At 43.2% G+C, this 16,246-nt stretch overlaps 1 pseudogene; it reads left to right on the forward strand.

Moving 5' to 3' along the window:
• LOC140844000 (sorting nexin-29-like) overlaps positions 1 to 16,246 on the forward strand; it is a 67,139-nt pseudogene that overhangs the window by 10,484 nt on the left and 40,409 nt on the right.

A 16,246-nucleotide genomic window follows, 5' to 3' on the forward strand; every position in this document is an offset into this window, starting at 1 on the left:
TCTTTTCTCTAAAATCACCCTCATTTTTATTAGAAGTAACCAGTTTAAGAAAATAATTAATACTTGGCTTGATTATTTGTGTAAGTGCAGTAAGAAGAGCAATTGATTACATAGACTCTTTTAAATGTGCTTTGCTGGAACTTTTTGTGAGGAATTTCAGATTGGACTTTTAAAGGCCTCTCAAGGTCAGAAAGCCAAGCCACACTGGCTATCAGATTTTGCTTGCAGTACCTGTAGATTTGGGTGAATTCCTCTCTTCTTGAGGTCTCCAAGACATTTTGAGGTTCTTGCGCTTCCCAGAAAGTGACTTCTTTACTCACCTGGTAAGACTGCTGGGAACCTTGTAAGCAAGGTACCAACCAGGCCAGTTCTTCTAATGGGCTTTGTTGGCTCTATAAAGTCAATCTTAGTTCTTTAAAGCTGTCTGTTCATATCTGAGTTTACACACGTGTCTCTCAGGTATGACATTCCCGTCAAAGCCTTGGTAATATAACCAGTGTTTTTAATTGGTCTTGTTACAAGGAAAGCAGATTCTTACTGAGCTTATGCAAATAAACATGCTGCTATAAAATATAAAAATATTCACTGAGAGTTTTTAAATTCTGGAGGGATCAGGTAGACTAAACTGTTAAGAGAAAAAACGTCTATTTCAGTTCAACTTAAATTAGCATTAATACTTAATATTTTTTTATTCGAATTTTCTGGAAGTTTTAGAATGCCCAATTATCAGAAGCACTTGTCTTTAAATCAATTTTTATTAACACCATCTGGAGGTAGAAAAATCTTTCATTTACACACCGAGACACACAAACATACAGATTGAGATGTAATGACTACAGTTAGCAATACTTTTCATAAAAACATATACACTGATAAACTGATGCAAAGATTTGAGTTACTAATATCCAATTGCCTTCTTTCTTTTTAGCTTCTTTTATTAAAAGCATCTCAGTTTTCAAGAATACACTCTAAGGGTGAGCAGTTTATATAACTGGGTTAAGGTTTAGATGGCCGCAGATGAACAGGGCTGATGGAGGCTCTGTACTGATAGGGACTGTGTGTGTCCAGGGGGCTGGAAATGAAATGCAATTACAATTCTAGCACCAGTTATTTAAATCCAGGCTGTATTGCAGAAGATAAATTTTCATCTAAGGGAGTCCAGTTTAAAAAACCTCCCAATTTTTAAAAAAAATTTTATTTTGGTATCATTAATCTACAATTACATGAGGAACAGTATGCTTACTAGACTCCCCCCCCATCACCAAGTCCCCCCTCACATACCCCATTACAGTCACTGTCCATCAGCGTAGTAAGAGGCTATAGAATCACTTCTTGTCTTCTCTGTATTGTACAGCCCCCACCCCCATGCTCCCCCCTACATTATGTGTGCTAATCATAATGCTCCTTTTCCCCCTTGTCCCTCCCTTCACACCCATCCTCCCCAGTCCCTTTCCCTTTGGTAACTGTTTGTCCATTCTTCGGTTCTGTGAGTCTGCTGTTGTTTTGTTCCTTCAGTTTTTTCTTTGTTCTTATACTCCACAGATGAGTGAAATCATTTGATACTTGTCTTTCTCCGCCTGGCTTATTTCACAGAGCATAATACCCTCTAGCTCCATCCATGTTGTTGCAAATGGTAGGATTTGTTTTCCTCTTATGGCTGAATATTCCATTGTATATATGTACCACATCTTCTTTATCCATTCATCTACTGATGGACACTTAGGTTGCTTCCATTTCTTGGCTATTGTAAATAGTGTGGCGATAAACATAGGGGTGCATATGCCTTTTTCAAACTGGGCTGCTGCATTCTTAGGGTAACTTCCTAGGAGTGGAATTCCTGGGTCAACTGGTATTTCTATTTTGAGTTTTTTGAGGAACCTCCATATTGCTTTCCACATGGCTGAACTAATTTACACTCCCACCAGCAGTGTAGGAGGGTTCCCCTATCTCCACAACCTTGCCAACATTTGTTGTTGTCTGTCTTTTGGATGGTGGTGATCCTTACTGGTGTGAGGTGATAGCTCATTGTGGTTTTAATTTGCATTTCTCTGATGATTAGTGATGTGAAGCATCTTTTCATGTGTCTGTTGACCATCGGAATTTCTTCTTTGGAGAAGGGTCTATTCAGCTCCTCTGCCCATTTTTTAATTGGCTTATTTGCTTTTTGTTTGTTGTGGTGTGTGAGCTCTTTATATATTTTGGAAAAAACCTCCCAATTTTTGAGGATAATGATGAACCCAATAAGTAGAATAGATTTCAAATAAAAGGATTTAGAAAACTAGTTTTATATTAGTAGTAGTTCATAGGACTTTTGACTATTTTTCTTCCTTTCCTGCCCAGAGGTGGGAGATCAAGGAGCGGCAGACACCGGGAAACTTTTCACTTGATACTTAAGAATGGTAGCTGATGCTAATCATCCTTGAAGTGGCTAACAGGTGCCCAGACACATTTTTATGAGCTAAAAAGTACAGCATTTAGTCAAGAATAAGAGTGAAGCATAGATCTCCTACGCTGCAGTGGTGAGCATTGGGTTCTGTGAAATTGATGAAGTTAGAAGCACACACAGAGCATGTAAAGAAAGTAAAGAGCACCTCTGCCTCACCCAGAGGCCAGGATGGCCTGAAGAAGCAGGCTGGAAGTCGGAGACAGAGACAGAGACAGAGAGAGACACTCCTCATAGATACCCAGTCAGGCAGTCAGGGTTTGATTCTAGACATGTGGGCCTTTGAGAAGCCGCTGTAGTGCATCCAGTCCCTCGCATCCAGGGAGAGGCCTCTGAAGGGGAATCCTGGCCTCCACTCAGGTGACATTCCTGGCTCCCAAGGGAGACGGGGGATCCACTGAGGGAGACGCAGGGGAACCTGTCACTTGAGACTTTGAGATCGGCAGCCAGGCTAGTCCCATTTAAGTGGTTGACGAGCGCCCGATGCTGGGTGCCACAGACGGCTTCCTTCTATGAGGACAGTGAGAGAAAAGGCAGGCTTGGACGCCGATACTCACCTCCGAAGTTATCCTGGACGAACCCCCAAAAATGATGTCAGGGTTCTTGTTCACGGAGCCGAAGAAATAACTTCGCGAACAGTCAAGGTAGGAGAGCATGGCAGAGGCTTTTATTTAGAGACAGGACTTTAATATCATCTCATTTATTAGTTTACTTAGGTACTGTTTGTTTCTTCCTAATAGAATCTTCTTTCCATGAGAAGATGGCTCTTTTATATCATTTAACTACTATGTCCCCAGCACTTTGAATGTTGCATGACACATGGTAGAAGTGAAGTAAATACTGAATGGGTCAATGCACACTATTGCTTGCATTTACAAAGAGGTCTGAGCTTCAGTTTCCATGTGCAGTTTGGGGATCCTAATACCTGGCTTATACGGTGTGTGTGGAAATCGCAGATTGCAGTGTGTGTGCCTTACTCAGCTTAGTGTCTGGCATGCAGGCAGTGCTCAATGCACAGTCACAGTTGTTACCAACCCAGTGGCCTTGGCATGACTTGAATGAGTGAGTCACTGACCATCTCTGAGCTGATGCCCTGGTGGTACTTCCAGGTGAAGCCCATGTTGAATTGCCCGAGAGAGCAGTGGCTTGGTGGCAAAACAAGGCTTGTGGTAAGGAGCATGTGCTCTTGTAACTCTGAATTTGAATCTCTTCAAATTGTATTCTCTGTCTGGTGCATCATAATATGTCGCTGTTGATTGGAGTCCTGGGCCTCTTGTGGAGCCTCAGATGGGCTCAGACAGTGGTTTGCTTGGTGTTTTGAAGTGACCTTGCCCTAGGCCCTCTTAAATGGAAGTTTGGTGTATGCCGTTCTGTGGTATGATTAATGACCCATGATCATTCAGATGGCCAGAATATATTTCTCAGCTATATTTGGTCTTCATCCACAGTTCTTGAAAATGGTTCAGAGCTATAAAGGTGAAGTGGGTTTCTGGTTATTAATGAAGGTAACTTGTCACCCCACCTAAGGGCTTTGGGAAAGCACCAGAGGTGGGGGGCTGGTTGCCAGGAGGACCAACCATGAGATTAGAGGGTTGGAACTCTCAGGCCCACCCCGGGACCTGCAGGGCGAGGAGAGTCAGCCAGTGGCCAATGACTTAGTCAGTCACGCTTATGTAATGAAGCCTTCATAAAAACACAGGAGGACAGCTTTTGGTTCTTTTCCTGAGAGCTTCCCCGCTTGGGGAACCAGAACCCTTCTGAGCTGGGCCGCAAGCTCCATGAGGATGAAGCTCCTTTGTTTGCAACCTCACCCTGTGTATTCTCTTTTTCTGGCTGTTGGTTTGTCTCCTTTATCACATCCTTCAGTAAACTGGTAAATGTGAGTGTTTCCATATCATCTGTGAGCCACTCTAGCAAATTACTCAAACCCAAGGAGGAGGTCGTTGGAACCTGCATTGGTAGCAGCCTGGGGCTTGGGACTGGTGTCTGAAGTGGGGCATGGCTTGCAGGCTTTGTGGGACTGAGCCTTCAGCCTGTGGAACCTGATACTGTCTCCGGGTAGATAGTGTCAGAGTTGAGTTGAAGTCTCAGACACCCACCCTGGCTGGTGTCTGAGAATTGCTTGGTAGTGAGGTGTGTGTATGGGAACACCTCCCTCTTGCCTGCCTGCCCCTCATGTTAATATTGGGTCCAGGAACCCTAAAACACATGTTATCAGTTGGAAATGCTTTTGGCTGTAAATAACAGCCCAATATACAGTGGTTTGAACAAATGGGACTTTTTTGTTGTGTGAAAGGTAGGAGATTTCTAGCTTTGGCTCAGCAGCGAAATGACAGCAGGGCTGGTGTCTTTGATTCTCTTGGCCGGGACCTCCAGGCCTGTTGCTTGCTGGAACAAGATGCTGCCTCCACTCCACCCAGTGTGTTTATGATTAAGGCATGAAGGATGGAAGAGGAATGAACACGGTAACATCTGTTCTTTTATCAGGCTGGTATAATTTTCCTGGAACCCTCCCAGTTTCATTAAGTACTTCTGCTTACTTCTCATTAGCCAGAACTCCTTAAGGTCAGTCTGAGCAGAGAGGCTGAGAAGAGGAGTAATTGGGGCTTTCAGCTTGTGTTGGGGAAGGTGGCGTGGGCAAACATGCTGGAGATGATGCTGACGTCAGCCAGGCTGCCGGCCGTACTAGGAAGCCTGCGTTTTAAGTCAGCCTATTGGTTCTCTTCTGGGGGCAGTTGTGTCTCCTAGAGGACATTTGGCAGTATCTGGAGACATTTCTATTCCCACAACTAGAGGATGTGCACGTGTGCTGATGGCAAATAGTGGTTAGAGGCCAGGGAGGCTGCTCCACTTCCTGCACTTCACAGGGGCCTCTACCTCAGAAAATTATCTGGCTGGAATGTCAGTAGCACCAAGGTTGCGAAACTCTGAGTTAGACCATTTCAGGCACATTCGAGTCTGGGGAAGAGTCAGCTGCTTTCCTGTGTAGCGGTAACAGGCTCAGATTCATCGTAATGACGTACATTATTGATAACCTGGTCTTGTCACTGGCTTTTTTTCCGAGGGAGGCTGTTGCTTTTTGGGGAGAGCAATATACTATGTGGCAGAAAGTCTTTACAGGAAGCTAATGTCAAACAGAGCTAATCAAGTCTTGTTGCATTTTAGGATCACAGAACAATGACGTGAAAAGACAATTTCTGCTGGAGCGACTGCTGGATGCAGTGAATCAGGTAAGAAGATGAAGTGCACATTTGGCTTTGAGGTCCAGCGATAGTGGCACATAGTTAATTTAGAAGTCACTTCTGTGCTTCTGTATACACACACTCACTCCCACTTTGAATCTGGGAGCAGTGAGGCTAATAGCTTTCCCCAGGAAATGATATGGCAGGGAAGGCAATTGGAAGTAGGGACAGAGGAACCTCTGTGTCCTGACTTTCTAAAGTCCTTTGGAGGATCCTGTCTGCAGTGACATTCCTTTGAGAAGGGCACTGAAGAGGGCTTTAAAGTTTTATTTCCAAGCAGTTGTGTTTTAGCGCAACTCTTACAGGTGCTGAGGTTGTGGTTAGAGTTAAGGCCCCTTGAGCGTGAGAAGAGGGACGAGGAGGAGTGAGGCCATGGCCAGGATCATATGGCTCCTCCAGCGTGGGGTCTGCTCTGATTGGCTGAAGCTTTTTGTGAAGCCTGGCTTTTCGTGGGCATGGAAGTGAGCTTTGACACAAGGCTGGCATCAGTTTTCTTGCCTGAATGTACCAGACATGCATCGCTTCTTTTTAGAACCTGGTAGCTATTTATTTAAGATTCACAATTATGCCCCACTTGGGGCAGTGTTCCCAAAGCATTTGACCCATAGAACTTTGTATTCTATATAAAACACTCTGTTTTACATATAAACACTCTGTTTACTATATAAAAATTACCCACCCAAAACACATTGATATGAAGATCAGGCTACTGATGGGATACCAATGAGAAGATGGTTCTCTCCTAAGAATTATTTATTCATTTCCACAACTAAAAATCTCAAGAAAACATTTTGTGCACTCGCCATCTGAACTCATGAGAATCATTAATTGTGTAATCCCTCTGGCACATATAAATAGACCTGTAATGTTGTGCTTATACAAACATGCATTGTTTATTGCACATTCGTCATATCCTAGGCTCTGCTAAGAGCTGTACAGTTAATCCTTCCAGCCACCCTCTGAGATAGTTTCTGCAGTTATTTGCATCTTACAGATGAAGAAGCTGAAGCTCAGGAAGGTCCAATGACTTGCTCAAAGTGTTATAGTTAATAAGTAGCAGAACTGCCATGCAACCTTGGGAATTCTTGGTTGCTCATATTTTTGGAAGGGGCAACTCACAACTGTATGCATGTACCCACCAATATAAGGAGAGAAATACTTGAACAGAGGTGTGTGTTAAGTATTGAAGCGAGCCCAGAGAATTTAGCATCTGCCTAAGCCTTGAGTTGTCCTGGTGTGCCAGAAAGACACAGGCTTAGATATAGCTGGGGTTGAATGCCACCTTCATCTCTTCACCACTGTGTGTGCTGGGGCAGCCCAGTTAGCCTCTCTGAGCATCTCTCTTCCCTGAAACCAGGTCACTGATCTCCATAGGGCTGTTAAGGGAATTGCATTTGTTAAAGTATGAAAAGGGCCTGGCTGGTACCTGGTTCACAGTATATATGGAGCTCACATTAGTAGTTTCTTCTTTTCTCCAGAGATGGAAAATCTAAGAAGAAGCTGAATAGGCAAGTTGAACCACTTTAAGTGTAGCAGTTAAACATAAATAAATAAAGGTAAATAGTCCAGAGCTGCTATTGTTATTACTTTGGTTGAATTAGGATTGTGAAAGTGTTGTATATATGACTTTAAAAAAAAATCAGCTTTGAGATATAATTTGCATATAAGAAAATAATAATAAGTTCTGGAATCTTGCAAGCCTGCTACTTCCAGTGGAGATTCTATACCTTTATCAGGGAGTAGTGGATAGGGGCAGTGGTTGCAGAACATTGTGAATTGGATTGTGTAACTAAAAATGGTAAAAATGGTAAATTTTATGTTATCTTTATTTTGTCACAATTTTAAAAAGGAATAGTTTGCTTTTGTTTGTACCCATCCTGGGCAAATTGTGCCCCATTACCAGATGACTTGTTTGAAGTTTGATTGATGCTGTTATAATTTTATAGCCAGTCATAACAACTTCGGGGCCTTGTCAAGAGGGACCCATCATCACAGATTTCAAAGATTTAATTATTGCCTATTAGGAGCAGTGTTCTAGACAGTCAGCTGCTGACAGGTAGAGGACGCTTCCTGCAGATTATTCCTAGATAATCTGTAGAAGGCTGTGTGGTTTTGTTTTCCTCTTAGAATTTTCCCACAAGGCTCCCTTCCATGCAAGTGGGAAATAAAGGCTTCCTTTAAGTGGCAGCTGGAAGACTGGGGTGTTCACTGTCTTACATCCTGGGCTGACACCCAGGGCATGGGGAGCCTTCACTCAGCACCAAGAGTTTCTGGCCCTTTGTCCTCTGTGACCCTGAGGGCCTTGTGACATTTGAGTGTCCCATCCCAGCAGCTGATCTCAGTGGCTTCTTTTTCCATGCAGTGCCAGATGCGCTTTGGAGGGAGAAAGGAGATTGCCTTGGATTCTGACAGCAGGTAATATGTTACTTCTAAAACCATTTAGTGTTAAGACCAAAAAGGTAGCCAGAGAAGAACAGCTTCTATAACTGCCTCCTTAGCTAAGTGGTGCAGTGAGTAAATCTGGGTGATGTGCAGACCACCCATGAAGTGACTATTGTTGGCAGCATTTCCAGCTTCCCCTAATTCTCTGTCTAGTAATATTAGTCTGAGGAAATTACTTGAAATATCTTTCTTCCTTAAGTTATTTTCAGGGTAATTCGTAATGATGAATACTCAGAAATGTATATGCCCAACGATTGGGAAATGGTTAGAAAATGGAGTGCATCAGTTGGATGGAAAGTTATAAAACTATTAAATTGATGCCCATGCAGAATTTGTTTGAAGCAGGAAAATGCATCTGTAGTAAAAGTCCTAATAATTGCTCTTGACCTTCATGACCCAGGAAAGGCCAACATAATTGCATAAGCTATAATTTTGACTGGGAGGAGATGCAGATGTTCTGGCAAAGGTAGGAGACACACAGGCAGCTGCTGGGAATGCTTTGTGAAGTCATTTGAGCTGATGTCTCTCTCCGTCTGGCTTATTTCACTGAGCATAATACCCTCCAGCTCCATCCATGTTGTTGCAAATGGTAGGATTTGTCTTCTTATGGCTGAATAATATTCCATTGTGTATATGTACCACATCTTCTTTATACATTCATCTACGGATGGACACTTAGGTTGCTTCCATTTCTTGGCTATTGTGAATAGTGCTGCAATAAACATAGGGGTGCATCTGTCTTTTTCAAACTGGGCTGCTGCACTCTTAGGGTAAGTTCCTAGAAGTGAAATTCCTGGGTTGAATGGTATTTCTATTTTAAGCATTTTGAAGGACCTCCATACTGCTTTCCACCATGGAGACCTGGGTATTTTATGCCCTCTTTGATTAATTGGCTGACCACAGGCCTGATTTTCTTAGCGTTTGTTAGTGATTCAAACAGCAGCTCCTGTGACCCAGGGGATTTGTCAGGACCTTTGTGTTCGTTATTCTGTTTTTGATTCCTGAAATGAGTAGTGAATGAGAGTTCCCTCATTTTACAGATGAAGAGAAGGCTAAAAAAAGGCATTAACTTCCTCAATGTTCCAGGGCTAATATGTGGCAGAGCTGGGATTTCTACTCAGGTCTACATGGTTGTGATGCAGAATCTCCTACTCCTATTCATAATGGCATATTATTTCCAGAAAGATGGTTCCCTGAAAGATCTTGATCTCCCAATTTGAATTAATGAGTAAATTATGCAGCAAATATCAAGTAAGTTATGATCACTCAGAGCAGAGGTCAGCAAACTATGTCCTGCTACCATTTTTCTAATGAAATTTTATTGGAACACAGCCACAAGCATTCATCTACTTACTGTCTGTGCTGCTTTTAGGCAGAATTGTGACTGAGAAGATCTGGTCCATAAAGTAAAAAATGATTATTTACTTCATTTTATTTATTCTTTGGCTCTTAATGAAAAAGATTGCCATCCCCTGTCTTAGAGAACAAAGGATAGGGGATCCCACTTAATCATAGTGTCCCACCATATTCAGTTGTCTGTTGTCTATATGCTCCACTAGATGGAAAGCTTTGGGAATGCAGGGCACTGTGTCTGATTTTCTTCCTCTTGATGTCCAGCCCCTAGCATAGTAACTGGAAATAGCTAAGTTCTCCAATAAAAGTCTGTTCAGTGAATACATTTTGTTTGGAAGGAAGGGCATTATTCAATGTGCACAGGACTGTATTTCTTTTTTATTTATTTATTTTATTTTTTATTCAGGTATTATGGATACACACTCTTATGAAGGTTTCACATGAGAAAACAATGTGGTTACTACATTTACCCATATTATCAAGTCCCCACCGTTACCCCAATGCAGTCACTGTCCATCAGTGCAGCAAGTTGCCACAGATCCACTATGTGCCTTCTCTGTGCTGCACTGTTTTGCCCATGATCCCCAACACCATGTGTACTAAACATAATACTCCTGAATCCCCTTCTCCCTCTCTCCCCACCTGCCCTCCCACACTCCTCCCCTTTGGTAACCACTAGTTCATTCTTGGAGTCGAGTCTTTGAGTCTGCTGCCATTTTGTTCCTTCAGTTTTGCTTCATTGTTATACTCCACAAATGAGGGAAATCATTTGGCACTTGTCTTTCTCTGCTTGGCTTATTTCACGGACCATAATATCCTCCAGCTCCATCCATGTTGTTGCAAATGGTAGGATTTGTTTCTTTCTTATGGTTGAATAGTGTTCCATTGTGTATATGTACTACATCTTCTTTATCCGTTCATCTAGTGATGGACACTTAAGTTGCTTCCATATCTTGGTTATTGTAAAAAGTGCTGCAATAAACATAGGGGTGCATAAGGCTTTTTGAATCTGAGAAGTTATATTCTTTTGGTAAATTCCAAGGAGAGGGATTCCCAGGTCAAATGGAATTTCTATTTTGAGTTTTTTGAGGAGCCTCCATATTGCTTTCCACAATGGTTGAACTAGCTTACATTCCACCACAGTGAAGGAGGGTTCCCCTTTCTCCACATCCTCGCCAGCATTTGTTGTTTTTAGTAGTCTTTTTGATGCTGGCCATCCTTACTGGTGTGAGGTGATATCTCACTGTGGTTTTAATTTGCATTTCCCTGATGATTAGTGATGTGGAGCATCTTTTCATGTGTCTGTTGGCCATCTGAATTTCTTCTTTGGAGAACTGTCTCTTCATATCCTCTGCCCATTTTTTAATTGGGTTATTTGCTTTTTGGGTGTTGAGGTGTGTGAGTTCTTTATATATTTTGGATGTTAACCCCTTGTCAGATGTCATTTACGAATATATTCTCCCATACTGTAGGATGCCTTTTTGTTCTGTTGATGATCACAGGACTGTATTTCCTGATTCCTGAGGTGTCTTATTACCAGCATTACTTGAGCATGCTACAGAGGAAGTGATTCATTCTTGAGGAAAAGTGCAAAGGTTAATTTTTTTTTATTGAAATATCGCTAATATACAATCTTATGTTGGTTTCAAATGCACAACACAGTGGTTCAGCCATTATCCATATTATTAAATACTTACTTCCTCTAGTGCGGTTACATATCTAAACGTAGAAATATGTTGCAGAAGCAAACATTAATTTTAAAATTAATTAAAAGTGAATTGAAAGTGGCTGAGAGCTGTGCCTAGGTTTGGCTTGGAATTGGTGCATTTTGTAGCCATTGGAAGCCCTAATAGTCAATATAGGTTGTAGTGTGGAAAAATGAGTCATTTTGCATTTGCTGGAGAGAGAAGGAAGACTAATAAAGCTACTGGCTGTCTTAGTCTCTCTGGGCGTCTACAGTAAAATACCAGACTGAGAAGCTGGTTTCCACACTGGCTGTTTCATTTTGCATTCCTACCAGCAGTGCAGAAGAGCTCCAATTTCTCCACTTCCTTGCCAACATGTGTTAATATTATTATTTTGGATAATAACCATTCAAATGGGTGTGAAGTGGTTTTGATCGATTCTTTCTTGCAGTTGCAGATTTCTCTCAAAAAATAATTCAAGAGCACCCCACCCAGGTCAGCTGGACTGTGCCCTCTCATCTGTGTCCCCCATGTAGTTCTGAGTCTGTCTTTCAGCAAACACTCATGTCACACTCCTACCTGTTTTGTTTCCTTGACTGTCTCTCTCTCTATGGCCAAGGACTGTGTCCATTCTCACATGTCCCTGTAGCTTCACTGTATTGAAAGATGCCTTGCCACCAAAAGTCTAAATTAAAAATGATGACTTGAGGACCCAGACTTCAGGAGGTGCTGCTGGTTTTCCCAGGAAGCCAAACCCCACCGTCTGCTGTCTGTACAGCTTCACAGTCAGTTGAAAGCAGGTGTTCTTAATATATACACCTCCAACTGAAATTAGAGAAACCAACCTCCATGATCCTCGGTGGGGCTATTTGAAAATGGTTGATTGCATTTAACTCAAAGCAGAATTTATATTTGGTTCATTGAGTCACTTTGGGTACAACTTCATTTCTGTAGAAAATTAATTTTGGAGGAAGCTGCATGTGACAGGAGAACCCTGGGCCCATCCTTTTGTTTGTGAGGGGTAGTCCACTTCCTCACCCATCTCTGTAGGGTTTCAGTTCTGCCTTTGTAGTTCTCTGTTGTATTCATGAACTTGCAAATCAGCTAGTTCTGGTGAGAGAGATCTTGGAAGGTATGTTTGTGGAAAGTGCAAAGAAAATGCTGGGTTCTGTCTGGGCTGGTGATATAAACATTTAACAGCTGGTAGGCCACTGCTTGCCTTAGGGAGGAAGCCAGCAGCCAGAGTGCCAGCCCCTTGGGCAGGCTGTTAAGCTGTGAGTCACTAGATTCTGGGGACATCTGCAGGGTTCTGGGGAGGGTTCTGGACAGCTGGAGTGGCTGTGGGCTGGGGCCAGAGGCTTTTTAGTAAGGAGCACAGAACTGTCCCAGCATGTTAGGGTCTGGATGCCTCTAACATGGATGAACCTTGAAAACGTTATACTAAGTGAAAGTAGCCAGATACAAAAGGTCACCTACTGTGTGATTCCCTTCATGAAGTGCCCAGAATAGATCCTGGAGAAAGTAGACTAGAGGTTACTAGGGGCTTGGGGAGGGGAGAATGGGGGCGTTTTTGTTAAAGACTATGGATGATGGAAAAGCTCTGGAGGTGGATGTGGTGACAGTTGCCCAACATTGGGAATGTACTTCGTGTACATTGTACTGTGTACACTTAAAAATGGTTAAAGTGGTAAATTTATTTTATTTTTTTTTATTTTGATATACATGAAGGACATTATGTTTACTAGGCTCCCCCCTTCACCAAGTCCACCCCACATCCCTATTCACAGTCACTGTCCATCAACATAGTAAGATGCTGTAAAATCACTACTTGTCTTCTCAGTGTTGCACAACCCTCCCCGTGCCCGCCACCCACACTATACATGCTAATCGTAATGCCCCCTTTCTTTTTTTCCCACCCTTATCCCTCCCCACCCATCCTCCCCAGTCCCTTTCCCTTTGGTAACTGTTAGTCCATTCTTGGGTTCTGTGCTTCTGCTGCTGTTTTGTTCTAAAGTGGTAAATTTTATTATGTGTGTTTTATCACAATTTAAAAGAGAGAGAAAAAAAAGTGTACATACTTTGTACAAGTCTTCATGGTGTATGGTTCATATTTACACCCGAGTTCTGTGTTCCTGTCCAGGAGGCAGTCTTGTTGCTGGTTGGGGGATGGCACAGTTCCCAGCTACAGCGCCTGTTGGAAACTGCTTTGCTAAGCCGTTCATGCCCTATAGTCAGGCTTGTCCAGATTGGAATGCAGCTGGGATTTGGGAGTGACTGTGCCCACCCAGGTCTCAGGCTGGAATATGGAAGCATCTGGTTTTCTGTCTGCTCCTGGAATGGCTGGTACCATGTCGGGCTGATTCTGTTCATTTCCGACTTCAAGGCACTCCCCTTTTCTTCTTTGGCTTAGTAGAATCCTGATTTTGCTTGGGGTTGTGGGATGCTCTTCTCGAGGTACTGGATCATGAGTGGTTCAACTAGTCTTGACATTCTTTCTCTGCTCCCTGTGGTTTTTCAGGATTACTTAGCCTTGTGGAGAAAAGGGGTGATAATGCTGGCTTTATCTTGTCCTCTTTCTTTCTGCTCCAACTGTGAATGTGATGCCAGAGTGGGTGATGGTTCTCTGAGACAGTGAGGTGCAGGTCAGGGGATTGGGGTTCTGCCCATGACAGAGCATTTGAAACAGCTTTCTACTTCCAGACTAAGTAGATGAGAAGAATAAACCTTCTTTGTTTTTTAGGAGTGTAGCTCCTTGTATTTGGGTTTTCTGTTTCTTGTTGAGCAGAGCTTTTTTCCTTTATTCTTCAGGGATGCATCTGCCTCTTCAGTGCATGCAGGCATTGCCCAGTGCCTGGCATGTTATCGGTCCTCTATAAATGCTTGTGAATGATTGAAAAACACACCCTATCTTACTGCATTAGGGTTCTTCTGGTTGCAAGTGACAGCAAGCCATTTAGACTTCAGCAAAAAGGGGCACATGTTGACTCAAGTAAGAAAACTAGGGGTTGAGTTGGATCGAGGGGCTCAGCATCCTCCACATCTCTCTCAGTCCCCCTTCTGTCTGGGTTGGCATCTTTCCCAGGTAGGCTCACTCTATATGATTATGATTATTAGAGCTCCTATTTCTAAAATAGTGGTCAGAAAACTTTTTCCTTAAGGATCAGATAGGATTTTAGGCTTTGTGGGGTAGGATCTCCGTAGTAACTTCCCAGCTCTACCTTCTTAACAGAGAAGCAGCCAAAGACAGTATGTAAACAGATGGCTGTGACTGTGTTCCAAAAAAACTTTACTAACAAAACAGGTGGTGGGCCAAAAGTGGCCCTCTGTTCATTGCTTGCTGACTTCCATTCTTGAAGGAGACAAGGCCTGTGTCCTAGTGGTTCAGGTAGAGGTTGCACAGAAGACCAAGTAGTCCTGGGCTGGGACTAAGATGAGGCCAGTGAGATACTCACTTTAGCCTCAAAATTGATGGGAGCACCAAAAACTCAGCTATCAAGATGAATAATATTTTCATGCAGTATTAAAAAAATCAAAACTAATACAGAAAAATCATGATGCACAAAATATCAAACAAGGGCCAGGATGAGGGTGGGTATGAGGGAGGCCAGGCATGGCGCACACCCTGCTGTGGCCAGGTCATTGCCCAGCCTGAGTTGCCTGCCTGCCCACCCCCGTGGGAAGGAGAGATTGATAGTGCTGAAGGCAATTTCCCAAGGAGCATGGTTCCTCTTTGGTTCCTGAAGACCGGCAGGATGCTGCTTGCCTACTGGGGTCCTTGGCACTAAGCACTTTCCATGTAAGCTCTATTTTCCTGTTTTTCCCTTTATACCAGGCAGCATTTTACAGATGAGGAAAATGAAGGGCAAAATTAGTTGCCCAAGGTCACACAATGCCTGAACTGATCTTTGAGCCAGAGTTTTTGTCCTTTTTGGCTTCCAAAGTATGAATTCTTGCATTATTGACATCGATTAAAGTTGAGCCTGTTAGGAACCTTACCAAAGGCCCTGTGCTGTCTATCGGTCACCCTCTATTAACAAGTGCCCCCAGATAGCTCGCTTCAACACTCCCTTCCTGGCTCTTGTTCTTGTTGGCAGATGGCTTTCAGGAGTCCAGAGAAGAAGAAGCCCTTGCCCACTTTTGGAATTAGCCTCTTGTTTCAAAGCAGTGAGAGACTGGTATATATTTCCAAATTAAAGTATGGACACTGCAAGGGTTAAGTGGCAGGTGAGCTGCACTTTAAATAGGCCACATTAATTCTGGCAGTGGAAGCGGAGCCCTACTGGGATAATCCTTATCATCAGCAGCATCGCTCTGGCAAGCTTTAGAAGGATTCTGTAGCAGTAAGCAATTTGCAAAATTGAAAGGTGAAAACACACCTTTCATGTTTCATGTGTATTCAAGATCAGAGGGAGGTAACTGCAGTCCTCAGGAAAGGCAGGATGCAGGTGGGAGTCATTTGATTTGAGTTGTGATGGAGTTACAGATGGATTTACACACTGGTTGATGTGTTTCAGAACAAGTTAACTGAATAACCCAGGTCCCCCGCCCTGGTTTCTGAGAGAGGCTTCCAGTGGAACCAAGGCAGTAACACTCTTGTATCGTGTGTGCTGACCTTATGGGTTTGGGGAGGGGATTAGTGTGTCATTTGGGGACTGACAGAGATGGCAGTCCTGTGTGAACTGCCCTGTTGGTGGTGTTTCCAGTCCCTCTTGAGGTGTTTATTTGAAATGATCCTAGAGGTTGAGTTGACCCACAGGTGTGTATGCTCATATGCGTATACATTTAGATGCTGTTAACAGAAATGGGAAAAGAGGAAATGACACAAATGCTCTCGTATAAGAAAGTAATTATTAAACATGTGGTGGTTGGTCGTCATGGGCTGGGCCTTGTGCTCAGTACTTTACCTCCTGTTCTCCATGGACCCCCAAACCCAGGTGTTTCTTTACTTGGGGGCTTATTTTAAGGAGGAGGAATTGAAGCTTAGCATGGTTGAGTGGCCTGCCCAGGGTCATTCCTTGCCTGACCTCCCCCACCTGTTATCCTGTCTGCTAGGTGGGATGCTTGTTAGGCACGGGTCCTTC

This window comes from Manis javanica, chromosome 10, assembly GCF_040802235.1.
Source record: "Manis javanica isolate MJ-LG chromosome 10, MJ_LKY, whole genome shotgun sequence".
NCBI classification, from domain to species: domain Eukaryota; kingdom Metazoa; phylum Chordata; class Mammalia; order Pholidota; family Manidae; genus Manis; species Manis javanica.